The sequence below is a fragment of the Chiroxiphia lanceolata genome, chromosome 6 (genome assembly GCF_009829145.1).
Source record: "Chiroxiphia lanceolata isolate bChiLan1 chromosome 6, bChiLan1.pri, whole genome shotgun sequence".
NCBI classification, from domain to species: Eukaryota; Metazoa; Chordata; class Aves; order Passeriformes; family Pipridae; genus Chiroxiphia; species Chiroxiphia lanceolata.
The window spans coordinates 42,471,024-42,485,498 of NC_045642.1; the positions used below are offsets into that span (position 1 = coordinate 42,471,024).

The window sequence follows — 14,475 nt, forward strand, 5'->3', positions numbered from 1 at the left end:
TCTCTCTCTCTTTTTCACCTTCTGGGCTATTTTTACTATTTTATATTTGGCATTATAAATGTTTTTTGTAATGGGAAGGCAAGGTAAGAAGCAATTGTTCAGAAAAATAGAAAAGTAAAAAAAATGAGATTACATCCATGTATTCCATATCTATTTCTATGTATACATACATGTGAGAGTATACATATGTATGCAAGTAATATCAGGTATTTTTCATTACTCTGTTCTCCAAAAGACATTATTTAGTAAAAGATAATAAACAGCTCTTGAACAGTGGAATATAGAATAGTGAAAACAGTTTACTGAAATTGATGATGCTGGATTGAACCAAGCCTTCCCTTTGGAATTAGTGCCAGACATAGTTTTCCTGAACCCTGTCCAACTGCCTGAGCGACAGACAATTTTCATTCTATTTGTGCTAAAGGCTTATGACTAGTGCTGGAAAATGAAGCCCTTGCCCTTGATCTCAGTGCAGATTAAAAAAAAAAAAAAAAAAAGCAGAACTGTGCCAATTTGTTTCCTCTGCCAATAGAAGCCCTTGTGCTTTGGGTAATGCAAAACAATAAAAAGTTCACATGAAGACTCTCCATTGAAAGAAAACCCACCAAGAGCCATGTATCTTTGCTACATTCATCAGCCAGTTTCCGAGATTCTCACAATGTCAGCAAAATGCAGAGGGTAAGGACAGAAAATATTTACCAGCCAGCAATACTGTCTTAGTTTTCCAGTTCACGTCTCACTGCTATGCATTTGGTAATGATTGCTAAAAAATATCTCCACTGTAAATAACCACACTCTCCCTTCTGCTAACACTAATCTCCCCACACTCAGGTACTGCATGTAGATTTAGGGCTGTGCAGCCCCTGTTGTCCAAGCTGATTCTGTTTCTAAGGGATGAAATACCCATTTGACATATACACCCTGAGTTATAAACAGTGGCTATACTGTAGTCCTGTCAGCCAGCTAATCTCCGATTGCTTTTCCCTAGATTATTAATAAAATTAGAATCCCAAGCAGAAGGCGTTTGCTTTCATTGTACAGTCTGCACTTGTGACATGGTACATGTGGAAAATTTTGAGTGCACTGCAGTGAATGGTCTGGGGGTTAGTTTTTAGCTTCCGCTAAGTACCTGGCAGGCTGCCACGGCTGAAGGATTCTGGGAACTGAAAGGCTCCCAAGTACAAACTGCCAGCATTAAGCAGTCCTGACAGCTCTGCTCCTTCCACACTTGGCAGCAGTTCAAAGTGCTCTTTCATTTGAAAGGCTGGAAGGCTGCCATGTGCAATGCAGATTTGCTGTGCCTGCTCTCATAAGGAACTGATAAATGCCGTTGCTGTTGCCATGGGGACAGGAGGCTATCAGAATGGCCTTGTGATCTGCAGCCTCTCAGCTCTGCAGGGTTTTTTTTTTTTCCGTTTTTTTTTTCTTCCCTGAGATGGTGAAATAAATGTTCTAGAGAAGGTTAACTCTTGAAGGACAGGAAGCGCTGGTTTGAAAGGACAGGGTGAGCATCTGTCCGTGGCTCCTCCGAAGTGCTGGGAACAAGATTAACACATACCTGCCAACAGTGCCTATTTGGGAAGGACTGGCCCCAGGGTTGGTTTTTTTTGAAGGCCAGGAGGGAGGGAGGGAGGAAGGAGAAAAGACCTCCTTCTCCCCACTCAGTCCCTTCAGATTTCTCTTCCAGCTCAGGATCTCTCAACACAATTAAAAAGCTATCCCCTTTCTTCCCTTCACTATGCCTACATACAGTTTTCAGATGCTGGTGGAAATGAATTAATTTACCACTGGATCTTGTAACATGCCCGATGCCTTTAGCTATCATTAACATCACTGGACAGCTAGCAGGATTAGACCCGTTTTGTGGACTCTGTGTGTGGTAAATGTGAGTAAAAAGAAAGAACAGTGTGATGTAAGACTGCATGTTTAAGAGCGATCTTAGTGACGATGCAAGTCCTGAGAGTGAATCTCAGCTTATCCTAGTTCCCAAGATTAAAGTAAACACACCCTTGAGCTATGCACAGTTTGTGTGTGTGTATAAATGAGTGTGCACATCTACTTCTGTAGAGGTGTAGAAAAAAATACAGGCAGCCAATATTTTAGCCAGAATTTATACCACTTTCCCTAAGTTGTCTTTTTTCAACTTGTTATTTCTTTCCATCTCCGCTACAGCAATAAATTTGCATTCCCTAAAGACATTTTGCTGCAGTCCAGTAAACTGAATTCTGTTTAACCAAGGCAAAGTCAGAGCATGACATCATAGTGGGGAACAATGGAGTGCATCACTGCTCTCTCCCTCACCATGCAGCAAACTTCAGGGCAGCATTTAAAGAGATCGATATGGGCATGTGTCTATGTTTACAGGCACATATAAAATGCAACAAGCGTTCAGACAGTGACATAAAACAGGAAAGATAAAGTATTGGGGGAATTTTATTTATATACTTGAGTGTTAGCAGTCTGAGAGCTTTGTTCAAAACCAGGAAAAAAATCAACCACCCTCCACATGAACAAATTCCCCCTTCCTTCTCTAAACATAGGTCTCTGCCTTCCAGAATTGTATACTTTTATCTTTCCAATATATGTGAATGGTATTATATGAGATGAAACATTAAAATTGAATAAACAGAATTTCAAACCAAATTCAACAAATAATCTGGTTAACCACTTGATGGTTAACCTGTAGCTTTTTTAAATAAACAGCACCACTCTTACTTATTTTAGTTTCATTTCACTTTGATTTCACGTATTTTTTTACTGTATTCATTGTTTTAAAGCTTTTTGGTTGTGAATAGGTTACTCAAAAGTTTGAATGAAGAAAGTAGTCATTTGAAAAACATACAAGGCAGAATGTTTAAGAAGTAACACAGAAATACACACTATATGTGTGTCTATACACACATACACACACACACATACCTTTTACCTTTTCTGAATTCTCTTTTAGTTTATGTTTTCAAACAACTTAAAGCATCTGTGATACTGAGTTTTGTATCTGACATCCAATCCTGCTGGTTAAAACAATCTGCATATGCAAATCGAGATAAAAGCTCCCTATATATGTGCAAAGTAATTTCAAAATTACAAACAAGGCTGCATTTCACAAGCCTTTTTACCATAATGAGCTAGGCCAAGGAAATATTTTTTCCTGACTGCTTGGGATTATTACTATTTTTTTAAATTAGGAAAAGAGTGAAGTTAACTGTAATTCTACTGTAATTTCTTTACCTGATTCTCTCTGGGTTCTTGCCTATGGTTGTCATGGTAATTTGATATTTCTGGCTGGCTCTCTACACATTCTGTTTGTCTCACTGGATTTCCTGATTATTCAGAAAACTCTTTTAAAAAACCCTCCCATTTCTCCCCCTCTGCCCCCATTCTAGGCTTAGTCCTGCTTTTTTCATTCCTTTAGCACAGAGGAATGTGTGTTATTTTGCTACAAATCTACTAAGGTGAAACTGTTTGCTCCACTTACCTGAGAATGGAGATAATGAGATAAGCATACATACTAGAGCTCTTCATATATTATCTTCCATAGTCTATGACAGGGGATAGAGAAGAAATGTGGAAAGATAACTGCATGTAGATTTCTTGTAAAGTACTCGGATCTTAATCCTATAGATATTATTTGGGGTTTAACTGCTGCATTTCTGACAGAAGAAACATGTATTTAACTGTTGCCTTTTCAAATGTGACAGACACATTTGTACCTAGAGCGAGAGAGTTAGAACATATTCTCTTTATGTGACAGAATAGAAACATTATTTTTATTCAGGGGTTCAGGTGACAACTTACACCAGAAGAAACAAACTGATCATGCTTTCAATGAACCAGAGAAACTCAAAGAAAAATGCACACAGCTAAGTAACATTTAGCTCCAGTGTGTAGTTACAAAAGGTTTATGTAATTGATATGTGCATATTTTAAAAGCACTCAGTGTTAGATTATGTATACAAAAATATATACATACATATTATAGATGTATACATAATATGTATGTATGAAGGTACATACACTTGCTTTTTTGAGGGCAGTGGTTCTTCCCTAGGCACTACATGATTTTGTGATAAAAGCATGGAGCTACCATATGTACCTATAGTTCATTTAAATAATTTGCTTGAGTATTACACCTCATTACCTTTGCCTAGTCCTTGTACATTTAGCCTCTTTGCTCTTCAAGAACAGGTATGTATTTTACTGCTCTGGTCAATGCCTCATACAACTACACCGAAATCATTAGGGTCTCAAACAATTGTTTCAAGGCGAGTAATTCACCACCATTATGAGTCATAACTGAAACTACAGTCCAATTTATTACAATTTAGACCCAGTAATTTCCACTATACACTGCCTTTCCAATGTATCAATGAAATCTCTAATCCCCCTGGATTAAAAGTATCTGTATCAACTAAAAGTACCTGTATCAATGAAATCTACAAATTCTTTTGTGTGGCCTCTTTTGCTTACTACTTCTTTCTTTTTCTCGTACTGGAAAGCACATTTGAGATTCCTTACTAAGTCCTTTTGATGGCAACATGCTGTGGAATCTGCTAAACTCAGTAAGCATTCCAGCTGTGACAGTCCATAATCTAGGACATCAGTGACATCATCTGACAGCCTGTGACATTGCCCTGTGAATCGCAAGATTAGGCAAGGTTGCTGTTGGTGTCACAGGTAGTATATGACATGTGACTGCAATGTTCACGCCTGATTTTAACTGTGAAAATGCTACTAAAATAACCCCTTGTACCTATAAATTTATTTGGATCTTTTTTCAACTGTACAAATCTTATTTTCTTCTGACTGTGATTTTCAAATTTGCATTTTCAGTAAAGTAAAAATGACATATTTTATCCAATTCCTATGTAGGGTAATAAAGCAGCAATGAACGCATTTTCTCTTATGTGCTAAAACTCACATATCTCCCACTGCTACTCAGCAGAAGAAAAGATTTCAGTAAATCCTGTGTAGGACATCTAACATTAAAACATTCTTAAATTTACTTTAAACTCCTATTTATTTTTGTATTTCTACAATGTAGACACTGCAGAAGCTCAACACACTGTATTATACTTAGGAGAAAAATTATGGCCTCTCTCTTCTGAAAAGAAGACTGAGCAAGGCAATGATCTATTTTACATTCTGCTAACACCTAATTATTTTTACAAAACATATCCAGTAGCATTTATTGTTTGAGCAATCATAAATATTTACAAAGAAATTATAGTCTTTAAAGAAACCTACATGCTGATGGTTTTTTCTTTTCTTAGAATGTTGTTTGTTTACATACCTGCTAATTCTTAAAATTCAGTAATCTGTAGTGATCTTACTTTTATTTGTGAAAATTAGCAAAGTCTTGCTCCACAAATTATCAAGGCTTTGTCATGCAACTGTAATAGCTCAGCTATTTCTTTTTAAAAGTCAGTGTGCTCTAGTCCATTTTTTTATTACTGTTATCTTTAGTTCTATGACGCCTTGGAGCATTTCCCAGTCTGGATCTATAGAAACTTTCCCAGGAAAATGTATAAAGACCCTGTGTTCTGCTTTACTCTGTGCTTGCAGTGCCTATGTGCTTTTGGTGAGCTAGGTCTTTGAAGACCTAGCCCATGCTTGGAGTCCAGTCAGGCCAAAATATTTAGCAATTGAGATATTTTATGATCCAGAATCTCTTTTAAACAAAGGTGTGGTTTAGCAGGACTGGCTGCTTCTGACCTCTTTCAGCCTCGTATTATTGCAGCTGCTATGATGTAAGGCTGAGTATGGTAGAGCTAAAGTAGCTGAGGCTCAGGGAAAGATGCTGAGAACAGCTGTTTTACTGTAAACATTAACAAGGGTTTGACTTCATTTGCAAGCTGGGAGCATTCACAGTTTCTGCACAAATAATATTTCAGGAATTTGTTCTAGATGTTCAGGGCACAAGGAAAAAAAATTATCCCTTCTATACATTACTGCAGCTTTGAATGAATCAAATTCTCTGCAGAGAGATGCATCCCATTAAAATCAACAGGGAATTTTTCACATTAATACACAGCTTCACACAGACGATACAGACACACACACAGGAAAAGAAGCAATACTTATCTGCTTTAGCTATTTCTAAAGCTTCTCTCACATTGGTATCTAAGTGCCAATTAGATACCAAAAATACTCAGTTGTAGCAGACACTGATGTCTGCTGATTATTATGGAGCTACAAACAGATTCCTATCCAAGAGGGCAGAGAGGGATTTGAATGCTTTCCCCTTAGCTCAGTGCTGCAATTCACGGATGTTAGGAAACAAATTTCAGACCTCATTTCCTTCATTACATTCTCGAGGTTGCTTATTCTGAAGCGAGTGAAAAATTTCAGTCAGAGTGACCTTTGGAGGGAGCGGGGGACATTCACTGACATCACACACATCTGCACGTGCACACACAGACACACGGGCCAGATCCTTCAGACACTGAAATCTATTTTTTTGCCACATTATCAGCGCAATGGAGTCTGCAAGGCAGCTCAGCCAGCTACTTGCGCATCAGCCAGTGCAGATACGACAAAGCCTCAGCTGGTCTGCAGCCACTGCAAGGACTGCAATGGCTCTTCCTTTCCTGAGTCCTTGTGAAAGACATACAGTTTAAAAATGGCTGAGCCGAGCCTAGTTTTCATGGATCTCCAGTTAGCAGACTACTTTCTTGGGTCCAGTGGTAGCCAGTGCAAAATTCAGTAGCTCTGCTGGTGTTACAGTTTACACAAGGGAACACACTGTCAGGGAGACCAGCCCCAGGATGATGCAAGGATGGCTTAAAGCTGCCTTTTCACCACCCTCTCTGAAGCCTGCCAAGACCTGCTTGGCCAAAGCTTGGAGCCTGGGCAACAGTCCCTACTTACAGACTCCTTCTAGAAACTCCCCATATTAAATATAAAGCTGTATAAATCCTCACTATCTTCCCCATTTGTTATTATTATGGTTTACAGGATAAGTAGCATAAACTGGTCATCCCTTTGATAAAAAACTAAGGCAGACTTGGAATCCAGAAAGGCTTGTTAAAATTCATCCCTTTCAGTGAAAATCTTGAAGGTGTGCCTGTGCTGTTGGATGTGGACCCGATTGGATATCTGACCTTTTTAATGTTCCCAGGACATTTACCACAAATCTAGAAGTACCAAATTTATTATATCTCTGAAATGCAAAGCTAGTTATCTATATTCTGTTCTTAAACTGTTTGTGTTTATGCAGAATAAGGAGAGGTTTTTGGTCTCTGTCCTGTTTTATGGTGTTAATCTATTGTGCAGTGAAACAGCTATTGTCTCCTCCTCCAGAGTGGCTGTGTTTCTTCAGGTCATGATTTGGCTTTTGTTTTGAGATGAAATAATATAAAACTCTGTCTACCTGGTACAGCTTCTCTTGCATCCCTGTATATAGTGGAAAATAAAAATATTCTTAGTGCCATTTATTCCTGACCTCAGGCATCTTCAAATCTCCAATTAAAATTTCACCATCCATGTGTGATAATGGAGGCTTTGAAATGCACCTGGAAAATATCTCTCCTTCTTTCCATTCTTTCCTCTGACAGGATTTCAGACCTCTGGAACTACATCTGTTGTGAGTTACCTTTCCCTATCATACTTTTTATTGTACAAATGTTCAAAAAACTACCTAGTTGTTTGCCTAGATCTTGTAACCAAAACAAGGCCCCATCCTCTCCTCTTTCACTGCTCGTGCTTATAATTTCTTCTCAAGCTGAATGCTGAATGGGGCTAAAGCCAGCGTACTATTATGTTTGGAAACAGGTTCAATCCAGGAAAATTATACAAATGAACCTGGGAAATAAGCTGCAGCTTGAAAAAGTAATAAAGCATGTTACAGTGCTCATATGTAACTGGAGATGGAGGAGTCGCTTCCAGAACAGGGACTGGAAAGGACATACTGGCACCTGTGTAATTTCTGAACTACTGAAGAAAAATTCTTTCCTCTCTGTCTTGGCAAGCCCAGAGATCAGATGAGATGCTGCAGCCCGGCCAAAAGAGAGACTGCTCTGGCACTACAGAAAACTCTTCTACAGCCAATTCTTCCTGTGCTAGTAGCTCTTCTTACCACCTCAAAAATGCTCCCTGAAACACCAGCCCAAGGTCAGTTTCTACAATTTGATGAAACGTCTGTCACCACCATTAAAACAATTCAAGCAAAAGAGCTTGATGAGACACCTCACAGCACTGGGCCACCAAAGAGTAACCCCGCTCTAGGCTGGCAGCACACGTTCAGGTCGCTGTATCAGGGCATGGTGATTCTGAAGGGCACTGAATGCTCTTTCCCAAAGCTCCCTGAGAAAACTAGGTCCCAGTGTTTGGGAATTGTCTTGAAATTCCCCATTAAACATCCCTGTAAATTGAAACATTTGGTCTGTGGTCCATTCCCATTTACTAATCCCACCTAGAAGCCTTCTTGTCTACAAAACTGGCAGGCACACACAGCTGTCCACCAGGAAGCAGGTGAAACCAACAAACTTGATAACTCACACCACTAGCCCACACTGTTTTTCCTCTGTTAAAAACAGGACTGTCAAAGTATTTAGAGATCTGAAAGAGGCTGACCTCTAAGCATACAATCCAATACTACTGATTCACAATCCAAATTATAAATAGTTTTTTACAAATTTCACCCATTCCTCGATTTGTCAGAAATATAACCTCATTTCTTAAATAAGACACTATATTTGAAAATCAGTCTGTCCCTTCTGGCCCTCACTGCTGTCCTGCAACTCATGTGTCATCACCACAGCCCACTTACCAATGTCCTTCACACCAGTGAGACATCTCTGGTCATGAAGAACTGCACTCCTTCCTACTGCTCCCTGTCAGAATGCTGAACCAGTCAGGTTTAAGGAAATCACTGCAAAACTGTAGAAGTTTAAGTCAGAAACTGAACTCCCAAAAAGCCAATCGTATTGAAAATGTTCTGTTTTTTTTTTAAAAAAAAAAAGAAGGGGGGAAGATTCCTGTGATTTTCCTCAAACATTTTCCAAAGTCAGTTTTTCTCCAAATACAATCCAAAACTTCATCTGGAAGGTGTGTGTTTATTCCAATCCAGGCAGACTTTTGGGGAAATGCATAAAACTGTACCACAAATGTTTTTGATTAGAAAAACAACTCCAATCTAGTTTGTTATCTGAAAATAGGCGTAGTCAAACTTCTGTAATGGGAAAATGGCTGCATTCTGTAGCAGGTCAAAACAAAAAATGTACCCAAGTTAAAGATAAAGTCTGACTTGATTTTTGAAACTTTTAATTTTAAAGCTATTTGGAAGAGCCAGAAGAATAATGGAGCACTTGTAAGAAGGAATAAAAAAAAAAATATCAGTGCCAAATACACTGGGAAGGGAAATATAATGGAAAAAGTGTATCTCTGAAATAGACTTTTGAGGTGACGGCCTGAAGATCAGGTCCAGTATGGGAATTAGTTACCCAGCACTTCAACCCTGAGTGCTGAAGTGAAAGGTACTGGTTCCTAAAGGGGAGTTCAGAACCTCTTGTTCTGTGTTCAGATTTCCTATACAGAGCATGGGAAAAATTAGGCACCTCTGACTATGGTATCCAAAACATCTGTTTCTGCATTTTATCCAGTGACTATTTATATGAAATATTTAAGAAACAGCCTTTAAAGCTGGGAAGGGAATCTAAGCCTCTCTCTGCCAGATGGGTGCCTTAACCAGTACAGTCATGCTTTCTCTTATGCTTCCTCTGCTCTGTGTGACTCCCCTTCTCTCTCTCTGGCCCAATGAACTTAAATTACTTTCTGCAGCATGGCACAGTTTCAATAGGAAGGGTGGAGAGTGCCTGCCTTCAAAACAGCTTGCAGTCTGGTGGTCAGGCTGCTCTCCTGGGACATGTGAGTCGGAGTCTCCTCACGCACAGAACATTCTTGTGCTCACAGACAGGAAACAGTGAGGGTGCATTTGAGAACTCACCTTTTTTTATGTAATCTCTAGCTGCTATTATACAGATAATAAAAGGAAATATTTAACAATAACCATGAGAATTACCGACACTTATAGACACCTTTAATCTTTGAGATTCCAAAACAAACAACTGAGTTATGCTGAAGCAAGTTTGTCCTTTGGACCTCACAGAAGCACATAAGAATGCAGAAATGGGCTTTGCTGTACTTCTTAAAATGTTGCAATGCATTTTTTTTGTGAGCTAGATCAACTTTGTAGGCTCAGACAGAAGAAAATTCTGCTTGCACAGTATCCATTTCTGTCCACTCTATGGAGACTCACTAACACCATTTCAGCTTTAATCTCCTTCAGCTCCTTCTGCTTTCCTAGAGCAAAAGTACAATAGCTGTATTTAAGCACAGTGCAGGACCTCAGAGGGGTAAGTCATACCCACAGGTATGTACATTTGAGTCACATTGTTTCCTATCAGTTTATCATCTCCTGGGGCATCCTGCAAGCAGCAGTGCACAAGCTTAGGCTAGGAGATGAAGAAAACTTCAACTTGTTATTGAAAGTGCAGGGAAGAGCTTGAAGGAAGCAGAAAATAATAAAGCATGTTGGATTTTGGCCAAGACAGTAAGAATGAACAATCTGACTTCCATCAGGGATCTACCCTAACTACAACTATGGCCAGTTGCCTGCCAGGTTGTTGGTTTCACGTGGATTTGACGGCTTTGCAGGTTGGTCCACTTTGAATCTACTTTAATTCTTACTATATTTAAACAAAAGAAAGTGAGGAGGAATTTCTCAGTCTGCCCAGCACAGCTCCTGCTGGCAAAGCTCCACAGAGCTCACAGAACAGTAGGAAGGGAACTTTCCAGAATATGGATGGCTCTTTTTTCAGCCAAACCAACACTTGCTGCTCAGATAATGACAGCCAGTCAGTCCCAGGCTGTCTCTGTGCTGCAGCCAGCCAGGAGTCCTAGCAGTGCAGATCCTCTTTCCAGGGCTACTCCATCATCCCTCCAGCTCCTGCACTTAGATGAGATGCACTTATAATGGCCCCGTGCTGTGCCTCCATTTGAGTCAGCCTTTGTGTGCCAATTGCTGTGCGTTAGCAGACCTTGTATACTGCATGAACATGAGACAAACCTATCCCAGCTTCTAGTCTTTTGACTCAGGAAGTTTACGCAATGCAGGAAGTTATGGTTTCCCAAGTCCTTTCCATAAATAGTGTCTTTGGTGAGCATTTGGCTCTTCTATGACCCAATTGAATCCTGGGCAGTTAGAATATAAATAATTACATGTCTGTATTTAAGTGTTTTGCTGAATCTGGGCCTAAAGAAGATGTATTTAAAAGATAAAAAGGTTCACAAAATTATGGATTCAGAACCTTTGTGCACACCTTAAAAAATTAAGAACTAATGATATTTTTCCAATAGCTTTATCAACACTCTACATCAATTCCTTCCTTTTCCTATTTAAATGTAGAGTATTTAAGACTTGTAAAATGTGTACTTTTACTTTAGAGTTTGCTGTAATTTTTGCTTTTGTATTGTTTTTCCACACAAATGTATGTGGTTTTCAATTTTATGCATTAAGGGTGACTAGTTTTGGCTACGATAAAGGAGGACCTCTTTCAAAAGACTTCCCTTTGTCAGCAAAACACCTCTAGCACAGGACAGGGGAGAAAAAAGAATGTGACCTATTCTGCGTCAGCCAGATTACATCCTAAAACCTTAGCATGTGTTCTTCTTTTTGCCCAATTCACACAAATTCCTACAACTCTATCTTAATATGACATTAAAGATTTTGAGTAATTAGATGTTGAATAGAACTCAGTTTGTCTCTCACAAGCAAACACACAGAGACACACATATGTAGTGTCTTTCTCACCACCTGTAATTATGAGTCTTTATCATAACATTTTCACCTTTAAAAAAGTAGTAGAATATACAGCATGTGGAGACTATTTTAACTCATAATTTATTTTTCTCTGCCAATGGCTACACTGGGAAAAGACACATTCTATTTACATCTTTGTTAGGCATGTCATTTTGTATACCTGGGTCATGTGACATGGGCTGCACACACTATTCCACCCGAGGACTTTTTGAGAAGACAAGTTGTGCCTACGCTCCCTGAGCATGCACTGAATGAGCAGGTAAGAACAATAGCAGAAGAGCTACACTCTGGTTCTGCCTCCTAGGAGCACCAATCCCTGTAGCATGTGTTCCACTTTGACTCATTGGCCTCACACATAGCCCAAGTATATAAACAGGACTTCAGCCAGCACTGTCCATCAGCTTCTGCTTTGCAACTTTGACACACGCACATGATGCCTCTCGCTGCAACTTCTGCTGCTGCTGTTGTTGGTTTGGATGGGATCAGACTTTGAAGAACCAACTTGGATACAGTGGGATGGGACACAATGGTTCTCAATGACCAGAGTTTGGGGCTGCAGGCCTCTCCCTCACCCTAGACAAAGGGAGACCATTCTGTTTAGAATAGACCACCTCTGCTATTTATCACCAGCTTACTCCTATAGCAGAGCCAATCAAATACAGATCTCTTCTCCAGCAAATATTGGAAGAGAGAGGAAGATGAGCATGCAATAGGAGGACTGCTTCACATTCTACGGGAGGATAAGCAGCGACTCCACCACTTTAGATAAGGAGTCACTCCGTGAAAACAATTGGAGCCTGCCCAGCAGTACCATGGGCTTTATCCTCATGTTGATAAGCACTGTAATATGCTCGCAAAGCCTGAACATTCCTGACTCCAGCAACCAGCTTTGCAGTGATAAAAAAGTTAATGATCAGCTGGCCAGCTCAGATGTGCCTCAGGTCCACCGTACCCAAATGGTGTGGAACACTGTTGCCCTGAGATCATAAGGCAGTTTCCCAGAAAGTTTGCTCACAGGGAAGGGGGCCAAGGGATTAGGTAATTGTGCCTGGCAGAGAAGGCCTTTGACAAAGTTATTCAGAAGAGATTTCACTTCCTGACCTACAGAATCTTGCTGAGTACAAGGACATCATGACACAGCATACCCATTGAACATGAGATTCCTGTGTTTTCTGCATTAGGATATTGATTACATTTTGATCAGTGCTATCTATCTTGTGCTCTCCTGGTCATGCTGTCCTACCAGACAGGGTGGCGAACATGAGTATTTCATCAAGCACTAAACTCCTGATGGGTAGAAGATAAATGAGCTTTCGATCAACTCATCAAGGCTACCGTGCCCTCCAAAACTTCTATACGGGGGCCCATGAGAGCCCTTCCATTCAGAATGGATGCTGCAGATAGAGTCCTACATAGCAACATCTCAAAAGCTAGCATCAGTGTAGGTAGTGAGTCTAGCTTCTTGATGGGGAGACAAGTCTGAGAAACCATCAGAGCTTATTTTAGAACAGAACTCACAGTATGCTCAGAAAGTTCAAATGGGGGTAAATGGCTACTACCAGTGGTCATTTATCTTCCCCATTTCTCTTAGCCACTCCTTTCACCCCTCATTTTCCCTCATGACCCAGTCCTTCAGCCCCTCATGACTGATGTCTTATTTCCCAGGAATGTCCATGGGCTTTAGGCCCCAAAAAAGGAAACCAAAGGCTTGTTAGTGTGATTTTCCAGTCACTGGGTTATGTGCATTTGGTAGGAGCTCCCTCCTACTCTGCTGGACAAGCTTCTCTCCTGTCATTACAGTGCCTCTCTGGGCACTGTAGGGAGTTTCTCCCTCTACACAGGATGCCTATTTCAGAGTAAACACAAAGACCCAGGAAGGTAAGGGGAACACAACATAAAGAAAGTGCCAGCACCTAAAAATTCTGAAAAACGTAAGAGAGCACATTATTGTAGCTTGTTACTTTGCAAAAAAAAAGCCCAAACAGAGCAAAAAACTACTTATTCTCAGCAAACAAAGTAATTGAGGATTTGGGCACTAATAAGAATATAGCAGAAAGTTTGAGGGTCATGTAGAGACATATAAACATGACGAAAAGGGACAGAAACACCTTTACATTTTGCTATCTCTTCTCCTATCAATTTCTGCTTCTCACTGTCCACCAGCAAGACGCCAAGTTTGTGCAGAAGCATCTAGACTAGTAAGGCCAGAACACTTGTCAGGATATCTCTGGAGACATGAAACTTGATAACGTCTAGCACAGGTTGAATCTGTACTGTTTGCCTATAAACCAAAGCAAGTTTTTCCTGCCCCAAGACCTATTTAGTTCCCCCTTTAGCAGAAAAGCTCAGCATAAATTAAGCTTGCATTTTGTGAAGATGGATGAGGGATGAGGACATCAGCATGAAACAGGGGTGCACAGTATACAGATACACACAAAACAGAACAGGGCATCTCTAGTTTTAGCATAGTCAGGTAAACTATGCTCTTGCCTGCGTGAGGTAAACCTTAATATTTCTGGTTAAGCCCAGAACTTCTCAAAAATATTAATAAATGTCCAGATTTTCCTCTTCAAAAAAACTGTCACATTAACTGGCAGATCATCAGTTTCTGATTGAAATAGTCCAGTGTTGATACAATTAGAAAATCAATTATATTT

At 39.9% G+C, this 14,475-nt stretch overlaps 1 protein-coding gene and 1 long non-coding RNA gene across 3 annotated transcripts in view; both read right to left on the reverse strand.

Moving 5' to 3' along the window:
- LOC116788470 overlaps nucleotides 1–4,546 on the reverse strand; it is a 12,250-nt gene extending 7,704 nt beyond the window's left edge. The window contains exons 1-2 of the long non-coding RNA XR_004357643.1: nucleotides 4,419–4,546; nucleotides 3,476–3,539 (exon numbers count right to left, since the gene is read on the reverse strand). This is a non-coding gene — a long non-coding RNA (uncharacterized LOC116788470). The remainder of the gene's footprint in view (nucleotides 1–3,475; nucleotides 3,540–4,418) is intronic.
- The window catches only part of ANGEL1 (angel homolog 1), a 191,838-nt gene that overhangs the window by 143,887 nt on the left and 33,476 nt on the right, over nucleotides 1–14,475 (reverse strand). The window lies entirely within an intron of this gene.